Raw genomic sequence first — 11,879 nt, forward strand, 5'->3', positions numbered from 1 at the left:
ATCCCACCAACAATGGAGGAGTGTCCCTCTTTATCCACATCCTCACCAGCATCTGCTCTCACCTGAATTTTTGATCTTAGCCATTCTCACTGGTGTGAGGTGGAACCTCAGGGTTGTTTTGATTTGCATTTCCATGATGATTAAGGATGTTGAACATTTTTTTTTCAGGTGCTTCTCAGCCATTCAGTATTCCTTAGTTGAAAATTCTTTGTTTAGCTCTGTACCCATTTTTTAATAGGGTTATTTGATTTTCTGGAGTCCATCTTCTTGAGTTCTTTATATATATATTTGATATTAGTCCGTTATCTGATTTAGGATTGGTAAAGATCCTTTCCAAATCTGTTGGTGGCCTTTTTGTCTCATTGATGGTGTCTATTGCCTTATAGAAACTTTGAAATTTTATGAGGTCCCATTTGTTGATTCTTGATCTTACAGCAAAAGCCATTGGTGTTCTGTTCAGAAATTATTCCCCGTGCCCATATATTCGAGGCTTTATCTCAGTTTCCCCTCTATAAGTTTTAGTGTCTCTGGTTTTATGTGGAGTTCCTTGATCCACTTAGACTTGACCTTAGTACAAGGAGATAAGAACGTATCAATTTACATTCTTCTACATGATAACAACCAGTTGTGTCACCACCATTTGTTGAAAAAGCTTTTTTCCCCCCACTGGATGGTTTTAGCTCCCTTGTCAAAGATCAAGTGACCATAAGTGCATGGGTTCATTTCTGGGTCTGCAATTATATTCCATTGATCTACCTGTCTGTCACTGTATCAGTACCATGCAGTTTTTAATCACAATTTCTCTGTAACACAGCTTTAGGTCAGGCATGGTGATTTCCCCAGAGGTTCTTTCATTGTTGAGAATAGTTTTTGCTATCATAGGTTTTTTGTTATTCCAGATGAATTTGCAAATTGCTCTTTCTAAGTCTGTAAAGAATTGAGTTGGAATTTTGATGGGGATTGCATTGAATCTGTATATTTCGTTTGGTAGGGTAGCCATTTTCACTATATTGATCCTGCCAATCCATGAGCATGGGAGATCTTTCCATCTTTTGAGATCTTCTTCAATTTCTTTCTTCAGAGATTTGAAATTCTTGTCATACAGATCTTTCACTTCCTTAGTTAGAGTCACACCAAGGTATTTTATATTATATGTGACTATTGTGAAGGGTGTTGTTTCCCTAATTTCTTTCTCAGGCCGTTTATCCTTTGTGTAGAGAAAGGCCATTAATTTGTTTAAGTTAATTTTACATGCAGCTACCGTACAGAAGCCGTTTATCAGGTTTAGGAGTTCTCTGGTGGAATTTTTAGGGTCACTTATATATACTATCATATCATGTGCAAATAGTGATATTTTGACTTCTTCCTTTCCAGTTTTTTCCCCCTGATCTCCTTTTGTTGTCGAATTGCTCTGGCTAGGACTTCAAGTACTATATTGAATAGGTAGGGAGAAAGTGGGCAGCCTTGTTTATTCCCTGATATTAGTGGGATTATTTCCAGCTTCTCACCATATACTTTGATGTTGGCTACTGGTTTGCTGTAGATTACTTTTATTATGTTTAGGTATGGGCCTTGAATTCCTGATCTTTCCAAGACTTTTTATCATGAATAGGTGTTGGATTTTGTCAAATGCATTCTCAGCATCCAGTGAAATGATCATGTGGTTTTTGTCTTTGAGTTTGTTCATGTAGTGGATTACGATGATGGATTTCCATATATTAAAACAGCTCTGCATCCCTGGAATGAAACCTACTTGGTCAGGATGGATGGTTGCTTTGATGTTTTCTTGGATTCGGGTTGTGAGGATTTTATTGAGTATATTTGCATCAATGTTCTTAAGGGAAATTGGTCTGAAGTTCTCTATCTTTGTTGGGTCTTTATGTTCTTTAGATATCAGAGTAATTGTGGTTTTGTAGAATGAATTGGGTAGAGTATTTTCTGTTTGTATTTTGTGGAATAATTTGAGGAGAATTGGAACTAGGTCTTCTTTATTTAGTGCATTTTGATGTTCTGATTATTATGTGTCTGGAGGAATTACTTTTCTGGTCGAGTATATTTAGATTCCTGTAGGCTTCTTATATGTTCATGGACATCTCTTTGTTTAGGTTAGGAAATTTTCTTCTATAATTTTGTTGAAGATATTTACTGGCCCTTTAAATTGAAAGTCTTCATTCGCATCTGTACTTATTATCCGTATGTCTGGTCTTCTCTTTGTGTCCTGGATTTCCTGGATGTTTTGATGCATTTTCCATTTTATTTGATTGTTGTGCCGATGTTGTTTATGGAATCTTCTGCACCTGAGATTCTCTTTTCCATCTCTTGTATTCTGTTGCTGATGCTCCTTGTATCTATGGTTCCTGATTTCTTTCCTAGGGTTTCTATCTCCAGAGTTGTCTCCCTTTGGGTTTTCTTTATTGTTTCTACTTCCATTTTTAGATCTTGGGTGTTTTTGCTCAATTTCATTACCTGTTTGGTTGTGTTTTACTGTACTTCTTTAAGGGATTTTTGTGTTTCCTCTTTAAGGACTTCTACCTGTTTAGCAGTGTTCTCCTGTATTTCTTTAAGTGAGTTGTTAATGCCCTTCTTAAAATCTTCTACCACCATCATGAGATATGAGTTTAAATCTGAGTCTTGCTTTTCAGGTGTGTTGGGGTATCCAGGACTTGCTGTGGTGGGCGTACTGGGCTCTGAAGATGCCCAGTGGTCTTGGTTTCTGTTAGTATGATTCTTATGCTTGCCTTTCACCATCTAGTAATCTCTGGTGGTAGATGTTCTAGCTGTCTCTGGCTGGAGCTTGTTTGTCCTGTGATTCTGTTAGCCTCTGTCAGCACTCCTGGGAGTCCAACTCTCACCTGAGTCCCAGTGGTCAGAGCACTCTCTGCAGGCAAGCTCTCCTCTTACAGGGCATGTGTCCAGAAGTCTGGAGCTCTAATTCACCTCCTGAGTCCTGGGGTCAGAGCCCTCCATGTAGGCCAACTCTCATTTGGCAAGAAAGGTGCCCAGGGTTCTGGGTCTAAGCTCTTCTTCTTGGCTGAAGATGAAAGCCCGAAGGGACGCTGTCCAAGAAGCTCTGTTGCTTCTCCCACCCATGTGATCCTGAGTTTCTGGTTGTACTAGGGGTCCTGCAGAGTGGAGAGTCCTCTGGGAACCTTGTTGCCCTCCACTGGGTTCAGGCGAAAGATGGTGGGGCTGGCCTAGACAGGAACAAATCTCAGCCTTTGGTTGGGTGGGGTTCCTTTGTCCCTGTTCCTGCTGGCACAAGACCCTCTGGGATTCTTTGAAGCTGATGCTGTGCTCCACTCACCTATGATCCCGAGGTCCTGGGTGTGCTAGGAGTCCTGTGGTGTGGAGAGTCCTCTGGGGACCTTGGTGCCCACCACTAGGTTCACGTGGAAGATGAACAAACACTTTCTTAAACTCCAAGAATACAACAATAAATCCTTGAGTGATATCCAAGAAAAATAAATACACGCCCGATTGAAATAATGAAGGTAATTCAGGGTACGAAAACAGAATTTGGTAAGGAGATAGAAACATTGAAGAGAACTAACACAAGCCATATGATCCAGCTGTGCTATGCCTTGGCAGTTTCCCAAAGGGCTCAACCTACTACTGCACAGAAACTTGTTTAGCTACATTTACTTCTAGTCTTTTCACAATAATAAAAATGTAGAAACAGATTATAAATCCTTCAATTGATGAATGAATAATGAAAGCATGATATATATTCATGATGGGATAATATTAAACTGAAAATAATAAGAAAATCATGAAATTTGCAGGTAAAATGTTATTGAATGAGATAACCTAGGAAGACAATATAGATTACAGATGCAATCTTTGGATGCCTCTTAGGGCTTGATGGTGGGCCATATTGCTGAAGAAACTGTGTACTTAGGATACAGGACTTGTATGATTTAATCTGGATTTGGCCTGCAAGCCTCTTTCATGTGGTTTATTTTGATAGTTCCAGGAACTACTATGCAAGGTGGCAAGGGAGTGAAACAATTAAATAGCTCCACTCAGCTGGAAGTCCATGAATAAAGGTAATCACCAATCACCAGCATGGATATATATCACATGTTATTGGCAATCAATAGTTGTCTTATTGTACTTAAATCTCATTCAACAGTTGCTTGGTGTTCTTTTGGGAATATTAACAGTGGGAGTGTGGGTTAGTCTCTGACTCTTTTGCTTATCTGTGGGACTCTTTTCCTCTCATTGGGTTGCCTTGATGTGATAGTATGTGTCTGGTCATATTGTAGTTTGTAATGCAGTATTTGGTTGATGTCCTTCAGATGTCAGCTCCTTTTTTTTGAGAGGAGGCAGGGAATGGATGGGAGGATAGGTGGTGGGGGGAGATTGGGGTATGGGGAGAGAGAGGGAACTGTGGTTGGGACCTAATGTATGAGAGAAAACTATAAAAGTATTTTTAAAAATCCCACTTAACAAGAAGGAAATCATGCCTGGTATTGGAGATATAGCCAACTTCTAAGGGCTACTGGACTTCAGAAAAGAATCTATTATGGATACTTTGCTAGACCAGCATAATTATTTACTTCATTTTCAATTTTATTCTTATACTCACAGGTAAGTATAACACCCACCCTTCATAAATAAGCCACTCTTTACATCAACTGGTGATCATTATTGAAAATCACAACCGACACAATGTGAAGATGAACAACAGCTCATGAGGAGTCCAGTCCAAATGGATTCATTTGCATCACTGAACTTCATATATGGCTCAATCAATAACATGGAAGAAGGAGTAGATCAATTGTAAGAGGCAAAATACCAGGAAGTCTGTTGTGATCCAGCATCTTGAAATAGCTAAATAAATGAGAGCAGAAGAGTAGCAATATTGATGGATATTTTAGCATGGAAAGAAGAAAATTTTGTGGAGCTCTACCACTAGACAAAAAACTACAGGCAAATAATGCCAGTTGAGAGAAGCCAGCCTTTCTTCATGGGTAAACTATCTTATTGTTTGTCCAATGCAGAATGGTCAACTTTGAAACAACACATAAGAAAACAACAAAATGGACCCAGAAGATTGTAAACAAACATTTCAATATGACAAGAATAAAGAAACAGAGGTTTTCACATTGTAGATATAGGGAACATGAGAGAGGTTTAAAAAAGGGTGACTAGGAGTGGATAGAAGAAGAAAAGAGAGGGTGGAAAGTAATATAGTCCTAATTTAATAAAATACAATTAAAACATTAAAAAACTCCCCATGGCATATTATTCTTTAAACACCAAATATATAGAACAAGAGCAGTTATTGAAAGCAGTAAGCCTTCTGGTCGTCACCAGCACTCGGTAACCTTGGGTGTGGAGTCGGTGGACACCCCCAAGGTCCTGAGAGGTCTCTCCACACGATCTTATGACCACCGGTGAGTGGAACACACCTTCTGTTCCATTCCAATCACACAGGACCAGCATAAGGGAAGCAGAAAACCCGGCCTGACCAGGGTCACAAGTCCCTTCTGGTCAGCGCCAGCATGGGGTCACCTTGGGTGTGGAGTTGGTGGACATGCCCAAGGTCCCTAGAGGACTCTCCACACGATCTTAGGACCACCGTTGAGTAGAACACAACTTCTTTTCCATTCCAATCTCTCGGACCCTGAGACAGCATAAGGGAAGCACCTTGGGCACAGAGTCATCGGACAACCCCCCCCCCCCTGCAAGGTCCCTAGAGGACTCTCCATGTGATCACAGGACCACCGGTGAGTGGAACACAACTTCTGTTCCATTCCAATAGTGCAGGGCCTAAGACAGCATTAGGGAAGCAGTAAACCCAGCCTGACCAGGGTCACAAGTCCCTTCTGATTGGCGCCAACACTGGGTCACATGGGCAAGGAGTCGGAGGACACCCCCAAGGTCCCTAGAGGACAGCTTCTGAGGCAGACCCCATTTCCCGCTCCAGACATCCGGGCACCTTCCCTGCCAGAAGACAGATGTCCTTCCTGCCTGGCAGGGATTTGCCTGAACACCTGGGGAAGCCATCTTGGTTCCCAGATCCCTTTGAGGCTAGTCTGTGCAGGTGAGAGTGTGGACTACAGAAGCTAAGAGCTTCTGGGACACGCCCTATTTGAGGCCTTTATCTTCTGCTAGGAGGCAGGTCTGAACTCCAGATATCTGTGCACCTTCCCTGCAAGAGGAAAGCTTGCCTGCAGAGAGTGCTCAGACCATTGAAACTCAGAAGAGAGCTAGTCTCCCAGGTCTGCTGATAGAGGCTAACAGAATCACGAGAGGAACAAGCTCTAACCAGAGACAACTATAACAACTAACTCCAGAGATTACCAGATGGTGAAAGGCACACGTAAAAATCTTACTAACAGAAATCAAGATCACTCACCATCATCAGAACGCAGCACTACTACCTTATCCAGTCATGGGCACCCCAACACCCTCGAAAACCTAGACCCAGTTTTAAAAGCATATCTCATGATGATGGTAGAGGACATCAAGAAGGACTTTAATAACTCACTTAAAGAAATACAGGAGAACACAGCTAAAGAGTTACAAGTCCTTAAAGAAAAAACGGAAAATGGAACCAAAGAGGTAGAAGTCCTAATAGAAAAACAGGAAAGCACATCCAAACAGGTGATGGAAATGAACAAAACCATACTAGATCTATAAAAGGAAGTAGACACAATAAAGAAAACCCAAAGTGAGGCAACGCTGGAGATAGAAACTCTAGGAAAGAAACATGGTACCATAGATGTGAGCATCAGCAACATAATACAAGAGATGGAAAAGAGAATCTCAGGTGCAGAAGATTTCATAGAGAACATCGGCACAACAATCAAAGAAAATACAAAATACAAAAAGAACCTAACTCAAAAAATGCAGGAAATCCAGGACAAAGTGAGAAGACCAAAACTATGGATAATAGGAGTAGATGAGACTGAAGATTTTTAACTTAAAGGGCCAGCAAATATCTTCAACAAAATTATATAAGAAAACTTCCCAAACCTTAAAAAAGAGGTGTACATGAACATACAAGAAGCCTATAGAACTCCAAATAGACTGGATCAGAAAAGAAATTCCTCCTGACACATATTAATCAGAACAACAAATGCACTAAATAAAGATATAATATTAAAATCAGTAAGGGAAAAATATCAAGTAACATATAAAGGCAGGCCTAATAGAATTACACCTGACTTTTCACCAGAGACTATGAAAGCCAGAAGATCCTGTACAGATTTTATACAGACACTAAGAGAACACAAATGCCAGCCCAGGCTACTATACCCAGGCAAACTTTCAATTACAATAGATGGAGAAACCAAAGTATTCCATGACAAAACCAAATTCACACATTATCTTTCCAGGAATTCAGCCCTTCAAAGAATAATGACAGAAAAAGTATAATAAAAGGATGGAAACCACGCCCTAGAAAAAGCAAGAAAGTGATCCTTCAAAAAACCTAAAGGAAGACAGCCAAAAGAACAGAATGCCAACTCTAACAACAAAAACAATAGGAAGCAACAATTACTTCTTAATATCTCTTAATATCAATGGACTCAATTCCCCAATAAAAAGAAATAGACTAACAGACTGGCTCCACAAACGGGACCCAACATTTTGCTGCTTACAGGAAACCCATCTCAGGGAAAAAAGAGAGACACTATCTCAGAATGAAATGCTGGAAAACAATTTTTAAAGCAAATGGTCTGAAGAAACAAGCTGGAGTGGTCATCTTAATATTGAATAAAATCGACTTCCAACCCAAAGTTATCAAAAAAGAGAAGAAGGAACACTTCGTACTCATCAAAGGTAAAATCCTTCAAGAGGAACCCTCAATTCTGAATATCTATGTTCCAAATGCAAGAGCAGCCACATTCATTAAAGAAACGTTTGTAAAGCTCAAAGCACACATTGCATCTTACACAATAATAGTTGGAGACTTCAACACACCATTTTCATCAATGGAAAGATTGTGGAAATGGTAACTAAACAGTGACCCAGTGAAACTAGCAGAAGTTATGAAACAAATGGATTTAACAGATATCTACAGAACAATTTATCTTAAAACAAATGGATATACTTTCTTCTCAGCACCTCATGGTACCTTCTCCACAATTGAGCATATAATTGGTCACAAAACCGGCCTCAACAGATACAAAAATATTGAAATTGTCCCGTGCATCCTGTCAGATCACCATGGACTAAGTTTGATCTTCAATAACAACATAAATAATAGAAAGCCAACATTCACTTGGAAACTGAACAACAGTCTTCACAATGATACCTTAGTCAAGGAAGGAATAAAGAAAGAAATTAAAGACGTTTTAGTGTTTAATGAAAATGAAGCCACAATATACCCAAACTTATGGGACACAATGAAAGCATTTCTAAGAGGAAAATTTATAGCTCTGAGTGAACTCAAAAAGAAACTAGAGAGAGCACACACTAGCAGCTTGACAACACACCTAAAAGCTCTAGAACAAAAAGAAACATTCACCCAAAAGGAGTAGACGGCAAGAATAAGCAAACGCAGGGGCGAAATCAACCAAGTGGAGACAAGAAGAACTATTCAAAGAATCAACCAAATGAGGAGCTGGTTCTTTGAGAAAGTCAACAAGATAGATAAATCCTTAGCCAGACTCACTAGAGGGCATAGGGACAGTATCCTAATTAACAAAATCAGAAATGAAAAAGGAGACATAACAACAGATCCTGAAGAAATCCAAAACACCATCAGATCCTTCTACAAAAGGCTATACTCAACAAAACTGGAGAACCTGGATGAAATGGACAAATTTCTAGACAGATACCAGGTAACAAAGTTAAAGCAGGATCAGGTCAATGATTTAACAGTCCTATATCTCCTAAAGAAATAGAAGCAGTCATTAATATTCTCCCAACCAAAAAAAGCCCAGGACCAGATGGGTTTAGTGCAGAGTTCTATCAGACCTTCAAAGAAGATTTAATTTCAGTTCTGCACAAACTATTCCACAAAATAGAAGCAGATGGTACTCTACCCAACTCATCTATGAAGCCACAATTACTCTGATACCTAAAACACAGAAAGACCTAACAAAGATAGAGAACTTCAGACCAATTTCCCTTATGAATATCGATGCAAAAATACTTAATAAAATTCTTGCTAACCGAATGCAAGAACACATCAAAATAATCCTCCATACTGACCAAGGAGCTTCATTTCAGGGATGCAGGGATGGTTTAGTCTAAAGAAATCCATCAATGTAATCCACTATATAAACAAACTCAAAGACAAAATCCACATGATCATCTCGTTAGATGCGGAGAAAACATTTGTCAAAATCCAACACCCATTCATGATAAAAGTCTTGGAATGCCCAGGAATTCAAGGCCCATAACTAAACATGATAAAAGCAATCTACAGCAAACCAGTAGCCAACATTAAAGTAAATGGTGAGAAGCTGGAAGCAATCCCACTAAAATCAGGGACTCGACAAGGCTGCCCACTTTCTCCCTACCTATTCAACATTGTACTTGAAGTCCTAGTCAGAGCAATTCGACAACAAAAGGAGATCAATGGGATACAAATTGGAAAAGATGAAGTCAAAATATCACTTTTTGTAGATGATATGATAGCATATATAAGTGACCCTAAGTATCCCACCAGAGAACTCCTAAGCCTGATAAACATCTTCTGCGAAGTAGCTGGATATAAAATTAACTCAAATAAGTTAATTTGGCCTTTCTGTACACAAAGGATAAGCAGGCTGAGAAAGAAATTAGGGAAAAACACCCTTCTCAATAGTTACAAATAATATAAAATTCCTTGGTGTGACTGTAACTAAGGAAGTGAAAGATCTGTATGATAAGAACTTCAAGTCTCTGAAGATAGAAATTACAGAAGATCTCAGAAGATGAAAAGATCTCCCATGCTCATGGATTGGCAGGATCATTATAGTGAAAATGGCTATCTTGCCAAAAGCAATCTACAGATTCAATGCAATCCCCATCAAAATTCCAGCTCAATTCTTCAACAAATTAGAAAGGGCAATCTGCAAATTCATCTGAATAATGAAAAACTTAGGATAGCAAAAACTCTTCTCAAGGATAAAATAACCTCTGGTGGAATCACCATGTGTGACCTAAAGCTGCACTACAGAGCAATTGTGATAAAAACTGCATGGTACCTGTATAGGGACAGACAAGTAGACCAATGGAATAGAATTGAAGACCCAGAAATGAACCGACACACCCATGGTCACTTGATCTTCGACAAGGGAGCTATAACCATCCAGTGGAAAAAAAGTTAGGATTTTCAATGAATGCTGCTGGCATAACTGGTGGTTAACAAGTAGAACAATGCGAATTGATCCATTCCTATCTCCTTGTACTAAGGTCAAATCTAAGTGGATCAAGGAACTCCACGTAAAACCAGAGACAGTGAAAATTATTGAGGAGAAATTGGGGAAAAGCATTGAAGATATTTTCACAGGGGAAAAATTCCTGAATAGAACAGCAATGGCTTGTGCTGTAAGATCGAGAATCGATAAATGGGACCTCATAAAATTGCGAAGGTTCTGTAAGGCAAAAGACACCACCATTAAGACATAAAGGCCACCAACAGATTGGGAAAGAATCCTTACCAACCCTAAATCAGATAGGGGACTAATATTCTATATATATACATAAAAAGAACTCAAGAAGGTGGACTCCAGAAAATCAAATAACCCAACTAAAAAATGGGGCTCAGAGCTAAAGAAAGAATTCTTGTGGGAAGCCATCCGTATCAGTCTGCAATCGCCATTACAAGATGGCACTGGTTTCCGCTGTGCCTAATTGGCCTAACTGGTACACAAGCAATATTTGCATGTGCAAGAGTGTGTTCGCGCCAAGTCACTGCCTATCCCACGGCATGCTGAGAGAGCAGCCAATCAGGTGTGAACACGCTACACTGAGGTGTATATAAGCAGCGCCTTTTTGGTGCTCGGGGTCTTCCTCTTCATGCTGAAGCTAGTGTAATAAAGAATTGCTGCAGAAGGATCTGGTTGTTAGTGTGTGTGTTCTTGCTGGCGAGACAATAGCACACGAGAAATTCTCACCTGAAGAATACCGAATGGCTGAGAAGCACCTGAAAAAATGTTCAGCATCCTTAATCACCAGGGAAATGCAAATCAAAGCAACCCTGAGATTCCACCTCACACCAGTCAGAATGGCTAAGATCAAAAATTCAGGTGACAGCAGATGCTGGCGAGGATGTGGAGAAAGAGGAACACTCCTCCATTGTTGGTGGGATTGCAAGCTTGTACAAACACTCTGGAAATCAGTGGTTCCTCAGAAAATTAGACATAGTACTACCAGGGCATCCCGCAATACCTCTCCTGGGCATATATCCAGAAGATGTCCCAACCGGTAAGAAGGACACATGCTCCACTATGTTCATAGCAGCCTTATTTATAGTATTCAGAAGCTGGAAAGAACCCAGATGCCCCTATACAGAGGAATGGATACAGAAAATGTGGTACATTTACACAATGAAGTACTACTCAGCTATTAAAAAGAATGAATTTATGAAATTCCTAGGCAAATGGATGGACCTGGAGGGCATCATCCTGAGTGAGGTAACAGAATCACAAAGGAACTCACACAATATGTACTCACTGATAAGTAGATATTAGCCCAGAAGCTTAGGATACCCAAGATATAAGATACAATTTGCTAAATGCATGAAACTCAAGAAGACCAAAGACCAAAGTGTGGACACTTTGCCCCTTCTTTGAATTCGGAATAAAACACCCATGGAAGGAGTTACAGAGACAAAGTTTGGAGCTGTGACGAAAGGATGGACCATCTACAGACTGCCATATCCGGGGATCCATCCCATTATCAGCTTCCAAACGCTGAAACCATTGCACACACTA

The sequence above is a fragment of the Mus caroli genome, unplaced genomic scaffold (assembly GCF_978045245.1).
Source record: "Mus caroli unplaced genomic scaffold, Mus_caroli_1 scaffold_12, whole genome shotgun sequence".
In the NCBI taxonomy this organism is placed as follows: domain Eukaryota; kingdom Metazoa; phylum Chordata; class Mammalia; order Rodentia; family Muridae; genus Mus; species Mus caroli.